The following is an 8829-nucleotide window of genomic DNA, read 5'->3' as shown; positions in this document are numbered from 1 at the left end:
CATACTACACCCTATCTGTTAGAAAACTTTCTATCCAACCGCATATGTCATCCGATAGACAGTAAGTGCGCACTTTTTGTAGCAAGCGACAGTGCGGAACTGTGTCGAACGCCTTTCGAAAGTCGAGAAATATGACGATGTTCTGTACATAGTTCCGCGTAGTTAGTGCGTACACAACTTTCCCACTAGAGCGCGCCACGCTAAGCACAACAGCGCAGGCGCAGCGCTCGTACGTCTCCGCTCTACGAGATGGCGCTGCCATAAAGACGGACCAAATTCTGCCTCCGCCGATCCTCGTATTAATATTTAACGCAGTCAATGAGATTGCTGCTAACGTAGAACCTTTTCTCCTCTCGGATCACACTCGCGCATTGATACATGAACGCGGGAGGTATTATAACGAGTGTACAGACCTCCGATCAGCCAGTCTGCAATTGTCTACACCAGTCTGTAGTCAAGTTTCAGTCTGCGCCTAATAAGATTACCATGTTCCTGTACATAGACATGAAGATAAATCAATAGACACTTTGTCAAGTATCACAGATATGCGGGAATAAGATTAACGTACCAAGACCAAAGGGACTTCAGATTGTCATTTGTAAACAGCATCCAGAATCAAGTTACGTAATGTATATGTTTTTTATTAGTTTAATAAATGTGTGTGAAAATTAATCAAGTTCTGTTTAAAGTGGGTCACCGTCAATTTGCTACTCTAAGCGTGCAAGTGCCTTTTCTATCGTCTGACCTTACGGGGGAAGATAAACACGCCACGGTAAGACCATGAGACATATTGTTGACACTCGCCTACTTCGTTAGAGCGACAAGTCAAATAATCTGATGGTGTGTGTATCGAAGGTCTTACAGTACGCACACCACAGGCGTCAACCTGGCAGCCGGTGTCTAGAGCCTATTGTATATCATGCACAAAGAGGGCCAGCTGTGTGTCGCATGACCGCTGTTTCCTAAAACCGTGCTGGTTTCTGCAGATGAGCTTCTCAGAGTCTAGAAAGGTCCTTATGTCTGAAAACAAAATATGTTCCATGATTCTACAACAAATCGATGTCAGTGAAATTGGCCGGTAATTATGTGCATCCCTTTTTCTACCCTTTTTAGAGATTGCTACGACCTGGGCCTTCTTCCAGTCCCGCGGAACTTTCCGTTGTTCCAATGATCCCCGATAGATGATGGATAAGAATGGTGCTATATTTGTAGCATAGTCAACATATAATCTTACTGGGATATCGTCTGGGCGAGATGCCTTCCTGGCGTCTAAGGATCTTAACTGTTTTACAATACCAGATACACTAAACACTATGTTAGCCATCCTTTCGCTAGTTCGATAATTGAAAGATGGAATGGTGCTGCAGTCCTCTACCGTAAACGAGTTTTTGAAAGCTAGGTTTAGAATTTCGGCCTTCTGTTTATCATCATCAGTTACATTACCTGTACTGTCAGCAAGAGGAGGTATTGAATTATTTTGTACCGTTCATAGATTTTACGTACGACCAAAATTTTTTGAGGTTATTTTTAGAGTCTGCAGATAAAATATTGCTTTCAAATTCGTTAAATGAATCTTTCATTGTCCTTCTGACAGCTGCTTTCATTTCGCATATTCTCTGTTTGCAGCGTGGCAGTGACTACGTTCAAAATGACTGCAAAATTCTCTGCTTTCTCAGCAACTTCCTAATATGTTTGTTGTACCAAGGTGGATCCTTTCCCTCCCCTATACTTTTGCTAGGCACATACTTCTCTAGTACACGGTGGACAATACCTTTAAATTCCGAGCAAAGATGCTCAATATCTTTGTGTCCCGCGGTGTATGCTTGGAGCTGACTACGAAGATTTTCATTAATGTCACTTTTATTTGCTTTTCCAAACAAGAAAACTCTACGCTGTTTCTTTGGTTTTTTTGAAACTTCCACTGACATAGAAGCCACAACGACATTATCGTCGCTAATACCTTCTTCTAGATTAACTTCCTCAAAAAGATCAGGTCTGTTTGTCGCGAAGATATCTAATATGTTCCCATCTCGAGTTGGTTTTCTAACCAACTGATCAAGGTTGTATGTTGAGAGCGCTCCTGGAATAACTTCACACGAATCTTTGCTTCTGCCCCCTGTGATAACCGTGTAATTTTCCCAGTCAATGAATGCTAGATTAAAGTCTCCACCTATCACTAATGGATAATTTAGACACTTACTTCCTATGTACTCAAGAATTTCCCTGAAACGTTCTGCGACGTTTGTTGCGGATGCTGGTGGTCTATAAAAACGTCCTAATACAATAGTCAATCCTTGTCTGATTGACAGCTTTATCCAGACTATTTCACAGTCCGATCGAGTATCGATCTCAATTGCGTTTAAACAGTTTCTATTTCCAATGAACACACCACCTCCCATAGCATCAGCACTAACCTCCTAAACCGTACACTTCCGGACGTAAGTTCCGTATCCTCTCATCTATCAATCCATAAAGTTTGTTCACGATGGAAAAAAAAATCACCCTGCACAAGCGTATGAAACTGCAACGAGTTGCTGAAACGTATTAATGCAGAAAGAGGTGTGCTTCATTAAGGAGAAGGTGATTTTATTATACATTAGTCCGCAGCTCGTGGTCGTGCGGCAGCGTTCTCGTTTCCCAGGCCCGGGTTCCCGGGTTCGATTCCCGGCGGGGTCAGGGATTTTCTCTGCCTCGTAATGACTGGGTGTTGTGTGATGTCCTTAGGTTAGTTAGGTTTAAGTGGTTCTAAGTTCTGGGGGACTGATGACCATAGATGTTAAGTCCCATAGTGCTCAGAGCCATTTGAACCATTTCTTATACATTATTCTCTGGAAAATACAGGCGTTTACAAGTTGAGGAAGGAAGGGAAAAGCCTGCAGGGCGTGGTACACAGCGCTTCCTGTTTCTCATCGCGGTCGTTTGTCGCCAGAGTGCGCCCCTAGCGTGGACACACGGACAGAAACGCACGTCGTCAATCAACTCGGTCGCCTGCCTCTACTCCCTTTCGCAGGCGCCGTGGCGACGCCAGCTTCCTCATGCCGGGTTTCTTCGCGGCAGCGCTCACCCTCGGACGGCCACTGTGTTGCCCGACGCGTGGAAAGTGTTCCAGAATTAAGACTAATTACTCCGCGGCCGGGCACAAACAAAAACTTCTGCGCTAATGGGGCGGACCCGCCGCATCAGCGAAAAGAACTCACAGCCACCACCACCGCCGCCGCAGTATCCGTCTGCCGTTACCACGCCACGCTGCACTGCTTCCACGCTCCCCCTCCCCAACCCTCTCTATTCTTCTTTCTCTCTCTGTCTCTCTCCCTGTCCCCTTCGCTGGATTGTTTTTCCTTCTTCTATCTCCTCCGCATCTCAGAGACACACTCTGCTGCAGTCGTGGCTCAACGGCGTAGCTGTTAAGTTCTTTGGCCCCCGAGACAGACACCTGCAAACATGACGCTTCCCGTCGTGACCTAGTCCTGTGTACCTACTAGCAATTCACAGCGAACGTCGTCGATAACAAAGCTGCATCAGCCGGCCGAAGTGGCCGCGCGGTTCTGGCACTGCAGTCTGGAACCGCGAGACCGCTACGGTCGCAGGTTCGAATCCTGCCTCGGGCATGGATGTGTGTGTTGTCCTTAGGTTAGTTAGGTTTAACTAGTTCTAAGTTCTAGGGGACTAATGACCTAAGCAGTTGAGTCCCATAGTGCTCAGAGCCATTTAAACCATTTGAACAAAGCTGCATCGTAGCTAATAGCGAAAACAGACAGGGTTGAAAATACGAGGTGCTTAAAAAGTCTCTCATGTTCTTACACGAGATAGTAGAAGTCAAAACTGGAAGAAAAGGTCCTCCAATTGCGAGTCGGAAAACCAGTAACATGGGCGGTTTTTCTCGGGCCGAGTATAGGAGAGCTCTGTATCACGGAACACTCTCCAGACTTTCGCACCTGGAACAGGAGTTAGACATATTTTCTTATTCCATTTTTAGATGATGGCATCAACTTTTTATGCGCAACGCATTTTTTTTGCAATTACAAAAATTACTCCGGAAAATTAAGAGTTTTCCAAATATGACAACATGTACGAAGGTCCAAAACGGCCATGTTCCTAGGTACAAATATTCTGTCGAAATTTTTAATCGTTGCAATCGGAAAAATTATGCCAATGCTGCTTTCATTGAGAATGAAAACAAGCACTACGCTGATGTAATATTGTACAATAAAACACCGTCCGAACAGTCCCTGAAGGCGCAACGGTACCGACCGGCCGCCGTGTCATCTTCAGTACTTAAGGCGTCACCGTAAGCGGAGGACACTGATGGGCATGTGGGCAGCACACTATTCCTTTGTCAGTTTTCATGACCGGTGCCGCTACTTCTCAGTGAAGCAGCTCCTCAATTGGCCTCACAAGGGCCGAAACACTCCGCTTGCCAACAGCACTAGGCAGTCGCAGGCTGTGACCCATCCAAGAGCTAGCCAAGCCCGAAAAGGCTTAAGTTCGATGGTCTGACGGGAACCGGTGTTACTACTGCAGCAAGGCCTCTGGCACAATATTCTACAACACTGTAATATATTACACCAGTTTGTGTGTGTTTTCATTCATAATGTCTAAAATATTCTACCAAGAACCGATGGAACAGCCAATCAATACAATTAAATGTGCCAACGCAGCAAATTTATATATCATTTACAAGAAGTTAATACTGCATTCAGGTGTCTGTCTGTTACATTATTACCCTACTATGCACCAATAATGGGTAAGTGAGATCAAATTAAACTACAGTAATATCAAGAAGCAGTTACGAGCTCAGTATAGTTTGAAACTGAAGCTATTGCAAACTAACACAAATCTTTATTTTGAGGACAGCTAAAATCATTAAGACATTAAGAAAACTCAGTTCACTTGCAGATATCATACGCACCATGGTACGAGTATAATACCGTCTTTTGCCTTAAGGTGTAACATGGTGCACTACCGACGAAACGTAGGTTAGTCGTTCATAAGTTATCTCACTGGTTCTAAAAATACATAGAATTCTACTTGGTGTGAAGTTCAGTAAAAAAAGAAATAATAATATTTTCCGAGTAGGGTGTAGAAAAATTTCCGCTGCCACACACAATAAAAGACTATTTATTCATCACACGACCTGTTTCGGACTTTTGCCCATCCTCAGGTGTTTATACATTCATTTAAATGTTTATAGCGATGGAGATCAATGAAGGTGAAGCATCATTATTATAATTAATCTGTAGTCACAGTTTTTCCACTTGGATGCACTTTTGTTATCATTTTCATGTCCATATTTAAGTTTTATATAGTTTAGCTGCGTATTTCACTATTACGACTTGAATGTCTGTCTGTAAACACAGTGTATTTCACGAGTGCAAGTCGTAATAGTGAAGTAGGCAGCTAAACTTTATAAAACTGAAATATGGACGTGAAAATGATAACAAAAGTGCAACTAAGTGGAAAAACTGTCACGACAGCGTAATTATAATAATGATGCTTCATCTTTGTTGATGTCCATCAATATAAACATGTAAATGAATGTATAAAAGAAAATAGTTCAAATGGCTCTGAGCACTATGGGACTTAACTGCTGAGGTCATCAGTCCCCTAGAACTTAGAACTACTTAAACCTGACTAACGTAAGGACGTCACACACAGCCATGCCCGAGGCAGGATTCGAACCTGCTTCCGTAGCTGTCGCGCAGTTCCAGACTGTAGCGCCTAGAACCGCACGGCCACGCTGGCCGGCGAATGTATAAGCACCTGAGGATGAACACAAGTCCGAAACCGTCGTGTGACAAATAACCTTTTATAGTGACTGGAAATGGAATTTTTTTCTGCACCCTATAAAGGAACAGTCACGGAGCTCAAAAGCATCCACTATGAACAAATCTCACTTTTTCGAATAGCTTTAATATGCTGTACAACGCTTTAATGTGTAGAGCTCGAAATATTTACAAATGCTGCACAAAGCACAACCACGTATCTAGCAACCACAGAAGCTGAAGCAAATGGCGGCACCTGCTTCTACTCGCATAAATACAACTCTGTGTATTCTATTCGTCTTACTATTGTCCTATCAATAAAACATCAACTTGCCTATAGAAAGAGTTTTTCACCCTCTTTCTCGAGGCCTCAGATTTCCTCCTCTTTATCTAAACTAGAATCTGATATCGTATTTTTTTAAATTATTATTGTAATCTAACATGGTTGAGTAGCAGGTGTGCGTGCAAGTACACTGTCATAGCATGCATATGCACACGCACACACACACACACACACACACACACACACACACACACACACACACACACACACACATAAACACATTACCCACACATTACTCACTCAGTACACAGTGACCAGTAACAATCCACTGCTACACGTAATTCATTAGTATAGAGGTGTCTGATAGACGAATAGAGCATTTTGCAACCAGACTTCCAGTGTATTACGACACTCAGGATGTTCTCTGATCACTGATAGCCAACGGACGCACCGCCATCAGCAGTGTCCCATACCCCCAATTCATGAGACTCTGGGAAGAGATTGGGAATCTAACCAATGAAATTGGGGCAAAGACTGGTGATCAGGAACTTTACGCAACCATTTCTCTTCCTCTTGCCGGCTAAACCTGTCGATCACCAGCTCTCCAGTCAGCTAACTCTGCGTCAAGCACCATTGCACAGCCGTGTGTGAGCGACGTTGCTTACGGGGGGGGGGGGGGGTTATTGTTGAACAAAACAAAATTTGTAACTTTTATTCTAGACGAAGATTGTATGGTAAACTTCCCACACTGCTCAGAAGTGGAGTAACAGGATAAGTGACATCAAAACTTTTCATCACATCGTCACTTATTTCAAGGAGAAGAAACACTGCAAAACCAAATTAAGGGATTACTTCTTCGAAACTCTGTAACTGTCTTCCATTGTGACGCAGAAATTTGAAGTGTGGCTCAACGGAGCCGACAACATTCCTATGCAATGGTGCAGAAGCCTGGCGCCCTCACCCGCGGGCTCGACGACGCTTCAGACAACAAACACATGCAAGGAATGGACGTTCAGAAGATCAAGTCAGATGTGAGGTGGGTTACTGACGTCACAATGGCACCATATTTCACTACGATTCTGCCCAATGCTACCGTGGACGTTTCACCTGATGACAAGGTCGTCAAATCTCCTTTTACCCACATTTCACCCCTTATCTTGACGGCTCTGTAATGGAGCTGAGAACCGCGGAAGCTAGCGTTGAAGTCAGGCGATTCGAGGCAGAACTAAACGTTTGACACACCGAAGATCAAAATGGACGCGAAAAGAACCTCAGGTGTTGGCACAAAGGACATCAATGACACCACCCCTCTCCTCTGTGCGTTGATTCCCACACATTTCGCGGTTCACAATGACAGTTCACAGAGCGATCAACAGCAGGAAGAAACCTTTGACAACCTTCGACATTGCTAACACCCTAGGGCTCTTCAGGCAACGGCCTTTCCGTAGTGGATACACCGGTTCCCGTGAGATCACCGAAGTTAAGCGCTGTCGGGCGTGGTCGGCACTTGGATGGGTGACCATCCAGTCGCCATGCGCTGTTGCCATTTTTCGGGGTGCACTCAGCCTCGTGATGCCAATTGAGAAGCTACTCGACCGAATAGTAGCGGCTCCGGTCACAGAAAACCATCATAACGACTGGGAGAGCGGTGTGCTGACCACACGCCCCTCCTATGTGCATCCTCACATGAGGATGACACGGCGGTCGGATGGTCCCGATGTGCCGCTTGTGGCCTGAAGACGGAGTGCTAGGGCTCTTCAACCCTCCTCTAAGGACATCGTGGGGCTACATCCCCTATTCAGTACGACCGCACCAGTTTGGAGTATAACGCGACGGCGGTTTTTGCTCACGTGTACAGGTTTGGACCGTTAGGAGCCTCTCAAAGTCTTCTTCTTCTTTCGGTGCCTATCCGATTCGGATGTTGGCGATCATGACGACTACTCTTCTCTTGTTGGTAGCAACACGAAATTGTTCTGTTGAAAACGTATTGAACCATCATCTAAGGTTGTCAAACTATGATATTCGTCTTCTTCCCAGACCTCTATTGCTGTTGTTTTTCCCTTAAAGTATTTTTTGTAGCACATCATATCTATTTATAGAACAGCTATTGTCTTCATATAAACATAGTTAAGGCTCACCGGCCATTTGACCATCTTCTTCTGAGCGGATGCACAAACAGTGCCCGAACTCCTACAGGAATCGACGGTAAAGCCGCGAGTAATGAGTATGATGGGCAGGGGCACTATGAATATAGTGCGGGACAATAAGTTGCGAATATCGGTCTCACGGGAGGCGTGCCTGAGGTAAGCCCCTGCAGTAGCACTATCTTCTGTGTCCTCAGTGGCTCAGATGCAGCCGGCACGGTAGCTCAGGGTGTTCGGTCAGAGGCCTGCTATGCCTCTGTAATATAAAAACTGAGTAAAGGAATCAACGATCAACTTGAACGGATGTCTTGTGACGTCCGCCCACACCAAACGCAAGGAAGAATACCGAACAACAAAATGGAAAGAAAAGATGGATAGAGCGTCTGTCATGCAAGCAGGAGATCCCGGGTTCGAGTCCTGGTCAGAGCACATGTTTTCAGCTGTCCCCGATGACTTGTATCAACGCCTGTATGCAGCTGAGGGTATTCATATCATTGTAATATCTATTTGTATTATGCATGACATGACCTAGGTATTTCAACTTTCGGCATTTCACTATCTTGATTAATTTAGGTGTCGTGTCTATTCTTCTCAAAACATCAAAGTTTTCAGCCTCTGGGTCCAAGGCATTCCAGGATCC

The 8829-nt window shown here is 44.7% G+C and overlaps 1 pseudogene; it reads left to right on the top strand.

The window, feature by feature from the left end:
• The first annotated feature begins 7474 nt into the window (after window positions 1-7474).
• Window positions 7475-7591, top strand: LOC124621037 (annotated as a pseudogene).
• The last annotated feature ends 1238 nt before the right edge of the window (window positions 7592-8829 follow it).

The sequence above is a fragment of the Schistocerca americana genome, chromosome 6 (assembly GCF_021461395.2).
Source record: "Schistocerca americana isolate TAMUIC-IGC-003095 chromosome 6, iqSchAmer2.1, whole genome shotgun sequence".
NCBI classification, from domain to species: Eukaryota; Metazoa; Arthropoda; class Insecta; order Orthoptera; family Acrididae; genus Schistocerca; species Schistocerca americana.
The sequence above is the reverse complement of the archived record's forward strand: the minus strand, read 5'-3'. Positions and strand labels throughout refer to the sequence as shown.